Raw genomic sequence first — 16,192 nt, 5'->3', positions numbered from 1 at the left:
CCACAACTATCACAGAGTGAGGTTCAGTTGGCTCGTATGTGCCCTGTAGCCCTACATCCTGGAGCTCCTGCCCTCTTGTGCACAGATGGCCTTGACCCAGTTAAAGTTCAAGGACCTGTGGCTTCCCCCATCCCCAGGGCAGAGGTGATATGTGCACTTCCCAGCCTCTGCCTCCCTGTTTCCAGCTCAGCCAGGTAATGGCAGAGTCAGGGATGCTCAAGTGTCTTTCTTCTTCTCTCCTTCTTCCTACCCTCCTTTCCCTCACACTGTTCTTGATGCCGCCCACGCCAACCTTTCCTCCAAACTGCACTGTCATAGTTCCTGGCCTGGCCCTGCGGGGCATGTGGCCAGACACACAAGTCCTGGCGTCATGACAGCTGGGGCATACTTAAGAGGCTGATGTCCTAATATACAAGAGAGCTGTCAGTCAGGCTCCAAGGACCAGAGCTGACTCGGAATTGGTGCAGAACCTGTTCTTGGACCTTCCTGGCTGGCCATTTGGCTGGCTGTTCTATGTCCTGCCCTCAGGTCCCTGGGCCCTATATTTAGTGTCACCCTGCCCCAGCAGGATCATCTATCTGTTGTGCCACACGACCTTAGATCATCTCTTGGCCCCAGTGTCCGGTGGCCTGGTTTCTGACCTAGGTATCTGTCCGGCACAGACAAAGGCTTCTCACAGAAGCAGATTCCAGCTGTTTGCAAGGGATGCGGAGGCCTCTGTGTCAATGCAATGACTTCTTCTGCGCTTCCACCCTTGTCCCACCCGCTTGCCCCTTATTGCCCATGGGCCCAACGAGGACATCCAGGACAATGACTACTTGAGGCTAGCACCCAATGAATGTAGCCATTATTATTTTTATCCTCAAAGCATATGTCAAATGTCACAGCCCTACTGGGAGCCAGAAGCAGTGTCAGCTGCTGGATGTTGTTCCTACCCCACAGAACGCAGAGGCAAATGGAAGGAGGGATGGGGGCAAAGAGGTGGAAGGAGGGGAGGAGAGGGGATAATAAGAAGAGTGAATGACATGGGGGCAGGGAAAAGGATAGTGGAAGTGAGGAAGATGGAGAGGAGGGGTATGGAAGGACCGGGGACAGGATAGAAGGGCTAGGGAAGGGGACTGGATGCTTTCTCACAGGCTGTCCTAATCTTGCAGATAATTCTTGGCACAAGTGGGTTAATCCAGCTTGTGGGCTGTAGGCTGTTCCCATTGCTGCACCATGGAGTTCCTGGGTGCCTCTTGGGGTTGGGTGTAGCCAGAAGGCAGAGGGAAGGGAGACAAATGTAGACCTGAGAAGTCAGGGCCATGTGGGCACTGCAGTCATGCCCAGAGTTGGGCTGCATCCCAGGGAGGGTGTTGAGAATGTCAGGGTCAGGGTTCTGCAGTCATGCCGAGCTTGGGAGAAAAGGAGGAAACTGAGAAGAATTAACCTCTTCTTTACCTTCTGCTGGCTAGTATCAGAGGCAGAGGACCTGATAAAGGTTTAGGGACTCATGAGGTGGGGGACAGTCTGTGTGGAGACAGCAGTTAGAGCAGGGCCTTGACAGGGTGGGAGAAGACAGGCCCTGGGGGTGGGGGTGGGGCGGTGCTAGAAATCTCAGGACCAAAGAACCAGAGAACTAGATCAGCCTCAGGTGACTTAAGCAAGACTGGAGGTCCTCTGGCATCTGGCATTGTCTACGAACCTTGACTCTGGCCTCTTGATGGGCAGATGCACTGGCGGGTCTCCAGCTGTTGGTGGCATCTGAGATTCTGTCCACGCTTACTGTCTACACCTGGCCTGGCAGGGTTAGTCCCCTGTGAGTATCAGGAGACAGAACCCAAGGATGATTAAACAAGCCAGCTTACTCTTCCAGACTATGCTGGTCCCCTGGAACTACCAGGCTCAGGCTCTGCCTCTCCTAATGCTGCCCAAGGTATCCCCAGGCTTCCTGTTCTCTGGATTCAACCAACAGGAGATACTGGTGGGGGTGATCAGGTCAGGCTGTTTCTCTTCAGTTTCACTTCTGCTTTGAGCTGTGTCAGTGGAAGGGTCTACCCTGAGCTATGTCAGTGGAAGGGTCTACCCTGAGCTGTGTCAGTGGATGGGTCTACCCTGAGCTGTGTCAGTGGATGGGGTCTACCCTGAGCTATGTCAGTGGAAGGGTATACCCTGAGCTATGTCAGTGGAAGGGTCTACCCTGAGCGGTGTCAGTGGAAGGGTCTACCCTGAGCTGTGTCAGTGGATGGGTCTACCATGAGCTGTGTCAGTGGACGGGTCTACCCTGAGCTGTGTCAGTGGACGGGTCTATCCTTAGCTGTGTCAGTGGATGGGTCTACCCTGAGCTGTGTCAGTGGACAGGGTCTACCCTGAGCTGTGTCAGTGGACAGGGTCTACCCTGAGCTGTGTCAGTGGACGGGTCTATCCTGAGCTGTGTCAGTGGATGGGTCTACCCTGAGCTGCATCAATGGACGGGTCTACCCTGAGCTGTGTTGGTGGACGGGGTCTACCCTGAGCTATGTCAGTGGAAGGGTCTACCCTGAGCTATGTCAGTGGATGGGTCTACCCTGAGCTGTGTCAGTGGACAGGGTCTACCCTAAGCTGTGTCAGTGGACGGGTCTATCCTGAGCTGTGTCAGTGGATGGGTCTACCCTGAGCTGCATCAGTGGACGGGTCTACCCTGAGCTGTGTTGGTGGACGGGGTCTACCCTGAGCTGTGTCGGTGGACAGGGTCTACCCTGAGCTGTGTTAATGGACAGGGTCTACCCTGAGCTGTGTCAGTGGATGGGTCTACCCCGGCTGTGCCAATGGACCAGTTATCCTGGTTGCAGCTCCAGAGGGGCAGAGTCTCAGTAGACTTTCCCTCTACCACTCTGTCCCTGCGGGGATACCACCCTCTCGCAGTACCCTTGACCCTGCTCATTATCTGCCTTTCCAGTAACTTCTCTTCTGTTGCTGTGCCTACTAAATCTTGAAGAAGGACCGTCAGAAAAGGTACGGAATGCCTAGTTAAGTTTTAATTGCAGATAAGCACTATTGTCGAATAAATATATCCCTGAAGTCACATAGGATATGCTTATACCAAGCAGTTACCTGCTGCCTTTCTGAAATCCCTGCCTACCTGGGTAGCCAGCATTTCTCAATCAAAATCCTATTTCCAGGGTCCTGACTGATATGCAAGAAACTCTTAGGTCACAGGAAACTGCTGTGGCCCTGATATCAGAACAGGTGGGTCCAGAAGCCCAGGCCTCTGCAACATAGAGACAGTTTGGGTAACTGAGAACATGGCTGCTCCTAGATATGGCTGGGGTGTGAGGTTTTTATTGTAGATATGAAGGAGAATACAGCCAGAGGCATCTGGATAGGTCCAGACTGAACAGGGCCGAGAGAGAAGAGAGAAGGGAAAAGTGGGAGAGGAAGAGAAGAGGAAGAGAGAGAAAAAGATCAAGAGAAGAGCCAAGGAGCAAAAGTGACCCTAGGAGAACACATGACTAAAATGGCTGGGTTATACAGGAATCAAAACTGAGGAAGGGAAGCTCAGCCCATGGGCTGGAGAGGTTTAGGGTAGGAGTTGGGTGAGACAGGCCAGAAGGGGTCACAGGTGCTGAGCAAGCTTTTTCCTGGGTTTCTTTGGAGCCTGATAGTGGCTTCTCTGATGAGGGTAGTGGAAGGCTTTCCTGGGGACAGGAACCATGGCCTAATGGTGGGGGTGGGGACTAAAGGGACTGGGTAGTAAGGAGACTGGCCAAAGCATCTCCCCAGTAGCCTAGCTTCAGCCCCACAAATGCCCTGGGATCATAGGGACAGACCCAGAGGCAGTTCCTAGACACTGTCTGTGGTATGGCACATAGGAGCCTGGAGAACGGAATTGGGAAGATCTGGAGTCCCTCTGTGGAGAGTAAACAGACTTTGGAGTCACCACCCAGTCATGTGACTCTAGGCTGCAGTTTCTTACCTGTTCAGTGCTCAGCCTGCTGACAACACTCGGTGAGTAGCAGAGGCAGAACCAAAGGTTGGGTTTTCTGAACTCATCAAGATTGGCTGCTGGGACAAATGAAGTCCAAGACCTCATTGGTGCAAGTGCTGTGGGATGTTTAACTTGAAAGTTTCCACACACTGGCTGTCCTTGACTAGCCAATGGCCCTCCTTAGAGACTCAAGAGCCACGCGGCTCCTGTGGATGCCTCTGCTATCTGACAGATGTGGGCTTCCCAGGGCTGTGATATCACCATCTGTTGAGTTGGAAGAGGCAAGAGTTGGGAGGACATTTTCTCTCCAACCCTCACTGTACCAGGCTTTTCCTTTTGTGCCACCGACTAGCTCTCAAATCATGATATGGAGACTTAACTAGTTTTGAATCCCCTCCTCACATAGGCTCATTTTTAGCTAGCTCTTTTAACTTAAACTATCCTGTTTCTCTTTATCTGCCTTTCAGCTCAGGGTTTTGTTACTTTTCTTTCCTCCTATAGATCTTTCACTGTTTCTCATGTCTGCCTGGCTGCTGCCTGGCTTCTGCCCCCAGGCGTGTCCCTTTCTTTCTCCCTGTTCTCTTCTTTCTTCTTCCCTTCTCTCAATCTTCTCTGAAGCCTAGGTCTCTCCTCTGAGTGATTCTCTCTGCCCAGCAGCCCCACCTATCCTTTCTCTTCCTGGCTATTGGCCATTCAGCTCTTTATTAGTCCAATCAGGTGCCTTAAGCAGGCAAGGCGAAACAATTGCAACACACATCTTTACATCATTAAACAAATGCTGCATAAACAGATGTAACACAACTTTACACAGTTGACGTAATATTCCACAGCACAGACAAAGATAACACGTCTTTGCTTAGATAATATTCCACAATGCCTCACTTTACACAGACCACGTCAGATAGGCTGAAAATGCCTCTCTAGTTCTGTTCCCAGGAAGAAAGGATAACAGCTTGGTGACCGCTGCAGGGCTCACCCACACTCCTGTGCTGCCTCTAACAATACCCAACAGCACGGGAATGGAGGCCCTAGAAGAAAGACATTCCTCTGTTCACTAGATGATGCCACGAGTGAGCTCCCCATGAAGCCGACCCTGAGAATAGGACTCTATGCATAGGAAGAGATTAGTCTCTGTCCATTGCTAGAGCCCAACATCTGAGACTGGGTCATCTGTAAACTCTCACGGTCATCAGCTGACTGGCCCAGATTGGGCAGCCCACAGGCTAGCCTTCGGTAGGACCCCCGGTTGAGCCTCTTCATGGTGGGAGTGCATGGCAGAGGGAGAGATACATAGTAAGATGACGGAAAGTCAGAGGGGGCGAGCACTAAGGGTTAGGCTCACTGTTTTCCCTTCGCTTCCTTTCTGAAAGCTAATCAGGGACTCCATGGGAACATGTTTATCTCTTGGGGCAGAACTCTTAATGACCTGATCACTTCCATCTGGGCTCTGCCCCTTAAAGGGCACACTACCTCACTATAACTATCTCTGGCACATGAACCCTCGAGGGAGGTCCAAATCACAGCAAGACCTCACAAAACACTGTAGGGTAGGAAGGTGAGGCAGGGAAAGCCAAACAAGAGCCTGTCCTCAGGTGAGTTCCACATAATAAGTCCCCATAGGGTTAGTACTTTAGCTGTGCCATTAAAGGAGGGGGCAACTGGCATTGGCATTAGAGCTTGTGACTGAGAGTTGAGTCTTGGGACTGTGTCTTCTCTCTGATACGTCAGACAGATGGATTGACACGTGGAAGCCTGGAGGTATGTACCCAGTGGTCAAGGTAAGGGGACAAGGACAGGGCATCGATATCCGCTATTCTCACCAGTTATATAGGAGACGCTCAAGTCCCTCTCTGGATTGGCCCATGAGGGGACAGAGCAAGGATCAGCTCCCAACATGTGGCCAGAGTTTATCACCTGTTCCTTGGTCTCATGGCTCCTTAATGCCCCTGGGATCTTGACACAGGTCCGTAGTTTGTCCCAGACCGTATGGAGAGTGGGGGCGGGCTGAGGGAAGCACCTGGAAGCTGCCTACAGTATGCAGAATCCAGCTCCATCCTCAATCCGTCAGAGGCCTAGAGCTGCTACAGCAGACTCCGGGGGTCAGATAGATTGTTCTCCAAAGATCCAGCTAGCCCCTTGACCTTGGCTGAGGCCCAGCACCGCGCTCCTAGGTCAGGGAACATAGGCAACTTCATACCTTCAATAAGGAGCACATATTGGGCAGGAACCATAAGCTAATGCATGGCACATGGCCATGTCCCATCTGGGAATTCCATCCCGGGCAAAGTACACCAGCCAATGATATCAGTTTCAGGGTCCCAGAGCCTCTCCCTAGGATGAATTCTGTTCAATGAACAGAGGTACTGAGCATACAGCTTCCAGGGCCTTGAAGTCTCAGTCGGACATGTGGGTGGTCCTCCTGTCCCCCACCTCTCTTGGGAAGCCTCGGGATTTTAGTCAAATCTGAATTTCTCCTGGCACTGGGTTGTTTGGAATTGAGACAGTTAGATGATAGCCATGAAACTCATCTTGACCTTGCTTCGTATGCAACAACTGAGTACTTGGAGACCTGAAGTTCTAGCCTTGAATTTTTAGCGTCTCATGAGGTTCTTCACAGACTAACTTCAGTGTGCTGCCAGTTCAAAGTCTGGGAGGGCTTGGTGCTGTCTGCTTCTCAGGGACTCCCAAGTCCAAGGTCATCGTTGAAGATCCTCTCTAGAGGCTCTAGAGAGACATTCTCCAGCACGGTGACAGAACTCCGGTCCTTTGCTCTGCCCACCATAGGCAGGAGCTGTTCCTTGTGACTGTCCTGGTCTCTGCCCTGCTGTTTCAGCATCGAGAACTCCCTTCCCCATCCTCACTGACTGCCCTCAATCTCTCAGGCTGGATCTTGGAAGCCATCCAGGGAAAGGGGCTCTGTTGTTGAAGGACCCAATGTGCCGGTGGGTGGGGGAGGTGGACTTCTCTATCTCAGATTGAGGGTCTGTGACCTTTGTCACACTTGAGGAATCTCTGGCTCCTGGGTAAGCACACAGAGGTATCCACAGCCTTGGGACTTTGGAAACAATGACAGGAACTGGTTTCCTCTTTTGACTCTCTCCCTCCTTGGTTTCCAGAATATCCTGCTCTCCCCTCCTTCGTCACCACAGCACCACAGGAGGGGAAAAGACCACCCTCACTGTCTCTCCCCACAATTAGGAGTTTAGAGAACATGGAGAGCCCTAAAGGTGATTAATAAAACAGAGGCCCGGGTCTGGGCCACCCAGGGAGCTGTAAAAAGCTACCCAGATCAGGATGTTCATCCGAGCACCAAGCAGCATATTTCACAGGGCCCGGGAACATCTTCCCAGCTCAGAGGAAGGGGTGGTAGCCCTGGGTTGGGTCTCCTCCAGGGGTCTGGGGAAGCACACAGGCGCCCTCTTGTGGACTCTGTTCTAATGAAAGGGTCAAACTAGGGGATTGAACCCAAACAGCACTGGCCTTTCTCCTGTGTGGCTGGGAAGTATTCTAGGCGGGGAACCACCTTCACCACAGAACCACCGCCCACGGCAGTGGAAGTGGGTGTGTGTCCGCTCCAGCAGCTTTTTCCCAGAACCTCCTAGTTTCTGATGGGTTTTCACCTCACGGGACAGGATAATGGTGACTAATGGTGACTTATGTCAGGGCTTTGTGTATATGGGCCAGCATAATCTCCATAATAACAGCAATGTAACCAGTATGGTCCCCACCTTATGATCTGGTTATTCATGGTCCATCAGTGCCCAACTGTGTTAAATGGAAATCTTTAGAAGTCCACACTTCACGCAGTTTAAATGTAATCCTTCTCCTGGGTCATGTGACGAAACCTCTATTCTCTTCAGGCCTAGATTCAAATCCTCCCTTTGTTCAGTGTATCTGTGCGGTAGGTGCTACTCACCCGATAGTCACTTAGACAGCTTTTCTCATCGGACTGTTGTGTAACTGTGCACAGTGCTGTGCTCAGTGACCCTCCTCTTACCTGGGACGCAAACAAAGTGTAGCGCTGCAGGCAGCTTTATTACAACATTTTGTTAAGCCATAGGGTGGATCCAGGGCTATCAGCCAATAGGATATATTTTCTTAGTTTTGAAAATAAAAATGCTGGGCAGAGGGCAGGGGCACATTTTGGACTATCACCTTAGTTCCTGCTGCCTTCTTCTTGCGGGCCTGCCCTAGATCCTTGTGGTCTCTTGGGTGGTTTGTTAGCTTAATGGCTTCTCTGCCTTCCTTAGCACCTTACACCCCATCCTTCTATTCCTACAGCTCTCTGGTCCCTTTCAATTGCTGTTGATGCCATCAGCTCCTGCCACCAGCTTCCACAGCCCAAGCCCACCCATCATTGACCTGCCCTTCCAGATTCTGCCCAAGGCTCTCAGGAGCCGTGCGGTCTCTCCCACACCTCTGAGCCCTTGTCTTGCTGTTCCTGTTGCCAGAATACCCTTCTTGTCAAACTTCTTGCTCGTTCCTATCTTCTAGAGAGAATGTCAGATCCTGAAATGCTGGCATCTCCACCACTCCACACACCCCGCCACACAGGCCAGTACTAACCCATCTTGGGTCAGCCCTAGCGGTGAAGGAGTCTCTGTCTCTACTGACCTTTCCTGCATAGAGATACACTTTCCTCTCCCAATGCAAGGCCAGAACAGACACTTCCCCACTGTGTCCTGTCTAGGGGCTCTAGAACCGTGGAAACAGTTCCTCTTCTCTTGGGGTCACCTAGGCTGGCAGGGCTAATGGATGGTGTTGAGGAAGTGAAGCAAGGGAGATGGCCTCAGAATCACAGGGAACCCAACCCTAGGCCTACTGCCTCCACCCTTCAGTCACAGGTTCTCCTGCAACACAGGCTGCTGTCCCGAACAGGACCCAGTTTCTACATCTGCCTCAATCCCTGCTTTTCAATCTTCTCTCTTTTGGCCCAGCCCAAGCTCTTGCCTCCTCTTTGCCTGTCTTCCCGGGGCCACGGCTTCCCCCAGAGGCTGTGACGTTCACATGATAGCTGTGAATGGAGACCTTCCTGGGGTAGCATGAGCTAGGACGGCACTGAGCCCAGACCCTTGCAGTTGTACAAAAGCTTCTGTAGCTCCACAGTAGGTCCTGATGCCTCCTGCCAACCACTCCCTGTCCTGAACTACGCTGCACCCCGAATCTGGATCAGGGTATCTGGGAAATGACTAAGCTGTAGCCACTGAACCCTGGTTGCAGAGTGGAAGAGAAAGCTTAGTACAGAAGGATTTGGGACCCCACTGCAGGTGAGTATTAAAGCCACCCTCCCCGTGACTGACTGCATGATACACAGTGCCCTAGCCTCCTTCTCATCCTCTCTTGGGAACTGAACCAAAGGATGAGTGAAGAAAGCTAGAAGACCAGCTTCCACTGTAGGGTCCAGCCACAAGTTCTGGGAGCTGAGTATCCCCACCAGGAAGCAGGGTTTGCAAATGGCTGTCAGTAAACCCAACCCTGTGAAGTGAAAATCCAGGATCTCACTCTCCTGAAGCCACAAGTGATAGCCTCCCTTTGCACACAGCTTCCTTCCTTCCTTCCTTCCTTCCTTTCTTCCTTCCTTCCTTCCTTCCTTCCTTTCTTCCTCTTTTCTTTCTTTTTCTTCCTTCTTTCTTTCCTTCCTTCCTTCCTTCCTTCCTTCCTTTCTTTCTTTCTCTTCCTTCCTTTCTCTTTCTTTCCACCTTCTTCCCCCTCTCTGCTTCCCCCTTTTTCTTTCTGAGATAGAGTCTCACACTATAGCCCAAGATTGTCATAGCTCACTGTGTAGTTAGCCCAGGCTATCCTTGGATTCATACCATCACCCTGCCTCATCCTCTCAAGTGCCAGGATACAGGTGGGAGCCACCACATCCTAGCTGTGCACAGATTTCCAAAGCAAAGATCCATCTCTGTCACTGGTACCTCTGATGATTTGGGATTCCCAGAGAGACTGGACCCATGGTGGCTTGGAAGCCCCATTGCGGGATTTCCTTCCCTTTTCCAGGTTATGTGAATAAGAAAACAGAGTCCACAATGGCTCATCTGGGGTAGTTAGTGGTCTCCCGGAGATCATACCTCAGCCACAGTGGTCATAAGTCAGATCTGACTGAGCATTGACCCACCTATTGGAACAATGCTTAGCTTGGGTGCTCCCTGGGGAGTCAAGACTGAGCCTCGTGATGTTCTGGGCACCCAGGTGTGGTTCTGGTCAGCCATGAGGCACTGCATGTGTCTGTCTGAGCACCCAGCTGCCTGGCTCTGAGTGGAGACACACAGAGGTCAATGGTACCATGATAACTATAGAGGAAAAGGGCCAGGTACCTGGGTTAGGTGCCTGGTGACAGTATCTGTCGACCTTTGGCGGGGTCTCAGGCTCTTGACTTCTCTTTCATGCAGCAAAAAGGTAATAGATATGTGGGAAGGGGAAGAATAACCAGACACACACACACACACACACACACACACACACACAGAGAGAGAGAGAGAGAGAGAGAGCATACATACATAGCTATACAAATATATGCACATAAAACATGTATTTATATCATTATTCTAACATCATCAAAAATCAGAATTGTTACTGTGATGGTGAGCCGTAATTGTCAACTTGTCACAACCCAGTATCACCCAGGAAGAGAACTTCAGTGGATGAACTGTCTAGGCCAGGTTGTCCTGTAGATGTCTCTGTGTGTGTGGCGGGGGGAGGGGGTTGTCTTGGTTGCTTTAAGACAGTCCACAATGTGGAAAGACCCAGCCCACTGTGGGTGGCATCACTCCCTAGACACTAGGCAGGAGGTTCTGAACTATGTGAGTAGGCAAAGCAGGAAGCATGCATGTGTGCACTTCTCTCTGCTTTTGATCACGGGTCTGCTGTGAGTATTTTAAGTTCCTGTTGTCTTGACTTCGCCATGTGATGGACTGTAACCTGTTTTTTTGGCTAGTGTTTTATCGCAGCAGCAGGAACAAAATGAGCACATATAGAGTATTTCCTCTGTGCTAGTTAGGTTGTCTCGAATGTCCTCACAAGCTCTGAGGCACAGAGAGGGTACGGACCTTGCCCAAGGTCACTCAGCTGGGCTGGCAGTGGTGAGCTCAGGCTCAAACTCCCATCTGATTTCACAGCCACTGTCCTCACGGCTACAGTGAGGGTTATGAGGTGGGAAAGGGCTCTGAAAGCCCGCGTCTGCCCTGGAGGTGACAAGGTGCCACGGGTGACCTCTGGTGAGGTTCAGCAGGCAGGAGTGGTTGGGCAGAATGCTGCCATCACTGCTCTGAATGACAGGCTCAGGGTGGCCAACTACTGTGCTGGAGCTTCAGGGATTGATGGGAGATGCAGAATTGTGCCTTGAGTAATGAGCCGATGTCACATGTCTCCTTGCAGCCGACGCAGCACCCGCTGAACCTGCTCCCTCCAACGGGACATACCTGGGCCCTTCTTTCAGCTTCTCTAAGTCTGTTGATCCTCCTCTGCCATCTCTGGCTTTGTATAGCGAGTTCCCACTGTGTCTTCAGCCACCAAGTGGCCTTTCCTGCGCCCAGGCTTCTGTCGAGGATAACCATTGGCTCTGCCCTACTATTCTAGTCTGACTGTCTAGCTCCACTCAGCTCTGGGGCTCTGTGCAGAATTTCCCTCTGTCAGCAAGGCCTCTGAGGGAACATCCACCGACCTCACTTAGCTCTGTCTCCACGGGCTGCAGAGATGGGAAGGAATCCCAGGCGGCTTTGGTGGATATCATGGTGGAGCACCGTGGTAGGCTCTTCACAGCCATTCAGGACCCCCAGCAGCACCAGGGGCGCCTCTGTGGGATGAAACAGGCCACCCTCCAGAGCCTGGAGCCTCTTGTAGAGAGCCACGGGACTGTGGTGCCCGTAAGTGGTACCTGAAACCTGGGCCACTCCACTTGAACCAAAGCATTGGAGACCCTTTTTCTCTGCACCTGGGGAGAGTCTGGGTGAGGCTGTCTCCCTAGCTCCAAGTCCAGTCACTGACTGTCTATGTGGCTCATCTGTATCCTTCCTGGGCCTCAGTTTCCTTGTGTGTCAAATGGGGATAACACACAAGAGATCTTGGGTGATGCCAAATAGCAACCACCTCAAAAAAAAAAAAAGTGCTAAAAATACTGCTTCCCCAGTTTCTTCTTTCTGATTATATGATAGTAAGAAGAATTGCTGCCAGAGTGTGAAGATTGTAAGTGGGAGAATCTGCCCCGTTACACTGCCACCAGGAACCAGAAGAGAGGTTGGCAGGTTGCTTGGCTCCAGATCAGGACAACAGTGGGATATTTGCAGAGTCTCTGCCCCCTAGTGGTAATGATCTGGAACTGCACCACTTGATATCTGGAGAGCATCCTGTGTCCCTGCTGGACATTTCCCACAGTGCTCATGGTTATATTTGTCTTTCCCTAAAGTCTATTTTTTTAGTTCATTACAGCTTCTCCCCACTGTTTAATGGTGAGTTAATAACACTGCATGAAAGTCTGACTTGTTAAAAAATTTTAGGGAACATCTCAGACACACTATTCTTGTCATTTGCAAATTAACATCAGGAAATGATGTCAGTTCCTAATTCACATCCTTGGACCTGGTTGGGCGGGTGGTGTGCCTAGCACACCCCTGCATCCAGCGTGTCTAGGCCTCAGATGCAGCTGTGACCCTGTCCTTCATCTCCCAGGATCTTGAGTGTCTACCCACTCCAACCATAGCAATATAGAGTTCTCCAGGCAGGACCAGGCTGGGTGGATACCATAGTGCATCCATGAGGCCAACATGACCCCACCTCCCTCATCCCAGAGCCTGAAGATCCGACTGTGCCAACTGAAGAGGAGATGTCACAGCGAGAGGTGGTAGAGACTGATGAAGGATGTAATTCTGTATGCTGCTAATATTTGTTGCTTTTATTGGCTAATGAACAAACTGCTTTGGCCTATGGCAGGGCAGAATATAGCAAACTGCATACAGGGAGAAAGAAGGTGGGATAGAGGGAGATGCCAGCAGCCAGAGCATTACCAGTAAGCCATGGGCCACAAAGTGATACACAGATTAATAGATATGAGTTAATGTATATGTGAGATCTAGCTAGTAATAAGCCTGAGTCATCATCCAAACAATCATAGTTAATATTCAGCCTCTGAGTGACTATTTTATAAGTGACTGTTGGGAAGAGGCAGGATGCAGAAGACATATCTCTAATAGAGTGGCTCTCAACTTGTGGGTCACGACCCCATTGAGATCCCCTAAGACCCTTAGATAACACAGATATTTACATTACAAGTCATAACAGTAGCAAAATTACAGTTGTGAAGTAGCAGTGTGTAGACCCATATTTCTATATGGCATGGCAGCCAAGCCATCAAGCCATAGACCACACCTGAGATGGGTCCTGCCAGGCAGGCTGTGCTGACCTAACAAAAGGTCAGGATGTTTTGCTCCTTTCTTTGTAATAGCACACAGAGCAGACAGGTAGCTGTGGACGCGACAAAAGGCCATTCACCTGGTTACCTAGGAGACAGAATGCTAATGTATTTCACCCTCAGTTAAGTTATGGTATTAAGACTCTTTGGAGAATGAAGCCGGAGAATTCTTCAGGATGTGAACTCAGGATATCATGAGAGATCTCTGAGAATCTCCCTCCCGATGAAACTGTGTGAGTCGTGTCTTTATTCCTGTCTCCTCCACGCCGGTCCAGAGAAAGATAGTTTATGTTGAGGTCTGGTTTAGAGAATACAACAGCACTGAAAATAATTTTATGGTTGGGGGTCACCGGGAAAGTGGAGAACCACTGCTCTATGAGACTGGGCTGCAGGCAATTGTCTTAACTGGTGATTGATGGGAGAAAGCCCTGTCCTGTGTGAGTTCCTGCCCTCCCTGCTCTTGATAACGAACTGTTCTATGGAACTGTGAGCAAAATAAACCCTTTCCTCCCCAGCTTATTTCTGTTCATGGTGTTTCATCACAGCAATAGTAACTAAGACAGTCTCTTGTACCACAAACGCAAGCACCATGAAGGGGATTGGGAGGGGGTGCAGAGATGTACTATTGCCTTTGTTGGTCTTTATGTGGAGACCACCATGACCAACCAACACCACAACACCCATGCCACATGAATATGAGGTTTCCCTTGCTTGCTGCACTCCTGTCAACACGTGTGAGGCATACACACACACACACACACACACACACACACCCCTACCTGAAGGTGGGCATGCAAGAGGACACACAGGTGGACACCTGAATGCACTCGAGTTGGGCATTCTGGTGACTGCAGGAGCCTTGACTCCCTCCTCAGGAGCTTGGCCAAGGGCCCTAGGCTGCCTCATCTCACCACCTCCCACTGAACCACTGTCACTACAGCAATGGGAAAAATGTTATCAGGTTGGCTTCAGCCAACGTCAGAGCTTGGATTTGCTTTTTTAAGCTTTTGGAGATATAATTCACAAAGCATAAAAATGCACGTCTCTAAAGTATATCCTTAACACTGCCAGTGGAGTCAAAATTATACGATTTAATTCAAGAACATTTCATCACCTCTGAAAGATATGTTAGTAGTGTCTGTTAACATAGCAAATCCCCCCGCACCTACCCCCCCCCTGGTCTCCAGATGCTGTTCCTTTGAGTCTCGCTCTTCTTGCACTGAAACCATACTGTCTTGACTGCTGTCACTTAGTAGGGAGTTGAGGTTGTCAAATGCTTGGCTCCTCTACCAGGACAAGTCTGTTGTCAAGAGTGGGTTTTAGTCGTGGTGCGATCCAGCGCTCAGCAGCACTCTGATGGCACTGCCTCGTCTGCCATCTTTAGCACAGGCTCACATCAGTTAATTCAGGCTCAGGAGAAGCACTGGAGCCTAGAATCCTGAGCCTCTCTGCCTAGAAGGGACAGTCCCATCTTGAGTGCCTAGGAACAGCAGCAGCCGTGAGTGAAGGCTTTCTCACCCGTTGCTGTGTGGCTCAGCTCGGGGGCAGCTCTTCCTATTGAAGTTCAAGCAATCGGCAGCCCCTGGGATTTCACAACCCCTGCACATTATAACCAAATGTAATTTCCGAGTAAGGGGCATCTGTCTAGATGTCTGCTATGTGTTCATTTCGTCACCTTTCCAGTGTAAGGGAAGAAAGAGCATGGTGGTGTCAGGGCATCTCAAGCTTCTCCTGTAAGCCCCACCAAGCCTGTAGGTCTCTAACCCATGAAGTCACCCAAACGCACCCAGGATTATGCTATGTATAGCTGGAGATGGGACAAGAGTATGAGCACCCCTCAGAGAGGGACGCCGAGTGCAGTCAGGTGTGGCTTTCTGAAAGGAGCAGTGGGGAAGAGGCAACAGTCGCATTCAGGAGACCACACAAGAATCCAGACTCCTGGGCATCTACTTCTGCCACTAGAAGGCTGTGCACCTTCTGATAAGACACTTGACTGTAGGTTCGTGTTTGTTTGTTTTACTTGAGGGGGGCACCACCCAAATAAACACAAGGAAGTTTATTCTTACATATGAATGCTGCGGCTTAGCTTGGTTTGTGCCTAGCCAGCTTTTCTAACTTAAATTATCCAGTTTCTCTTTAATTATGTTTTGCCTCTGGGCTTTTTATTCTATATATCTTTTTTTATTCTCTATATTCTTTTTCCGTTCTTACTCTATGGCTGGCTGTGTGGCTGAGTGCCTGGGTGGCTGCCCCAACATCCTTCTCTCCTTTTCTCGCTTCTCACTCTTCTCTGGAGCCTAGTTTTTCCTCCCTATTTATTCTCTCTGTCTGGAAGCCCCACCTATTTCTCTCTCTTGCCTTGCTATTGACTGTTCAGCTCTATATTAGACCAATCAGGTGTTTCAGGCAGGCAAAGTAACAGAACTTCACAGAGTTAAACAAATGCAACATAAAATAATGTGCCACATCTTTGCATCATTAAACAAATCTTCCACAGCATAAATGAAAGTAACACATCTTAAAATAATATTCCACAACACTCGACCTCTCTGAACATCTGTCTTGTCTGGTGGTGCTGAAGCCATATCCTTTGCCAATCCACCCCTCTTTCGTCGCTGGGAAGGGGTGTCAGGGCCACAGCACGGGCTGGAGGGAGATTTATTTTCCTTTCCTGGCATTTATTGATCAAAATAGAGAGTTTGAGAATGAGCTTGGCAATCTTGGAGACCAAGAATGCTGGTCAGGACACAGTCTGAAAGGCCAGAGACTCAGACAGTACAGCACACCTTGAGGGGATTCCCAAGGGAGCAAGATGTGATCTCCAGGACCATTTCCCAGCA

Source organism: Arvicola amphibius, chromosome 7, assembly GCF_903992535.2.
Source record: "Arvicola amphibius chromosome 7, mArvAmp1.2, whole genome shotgun sequence".
NCBI lineage: Eukaryota > Metazoa > Chordata > Mammalia > Rodentia > Cricetidae > Arvicola > Arvicola amphibius.
Note: the sequence above shows the minus strand (reverse complement) of the source record.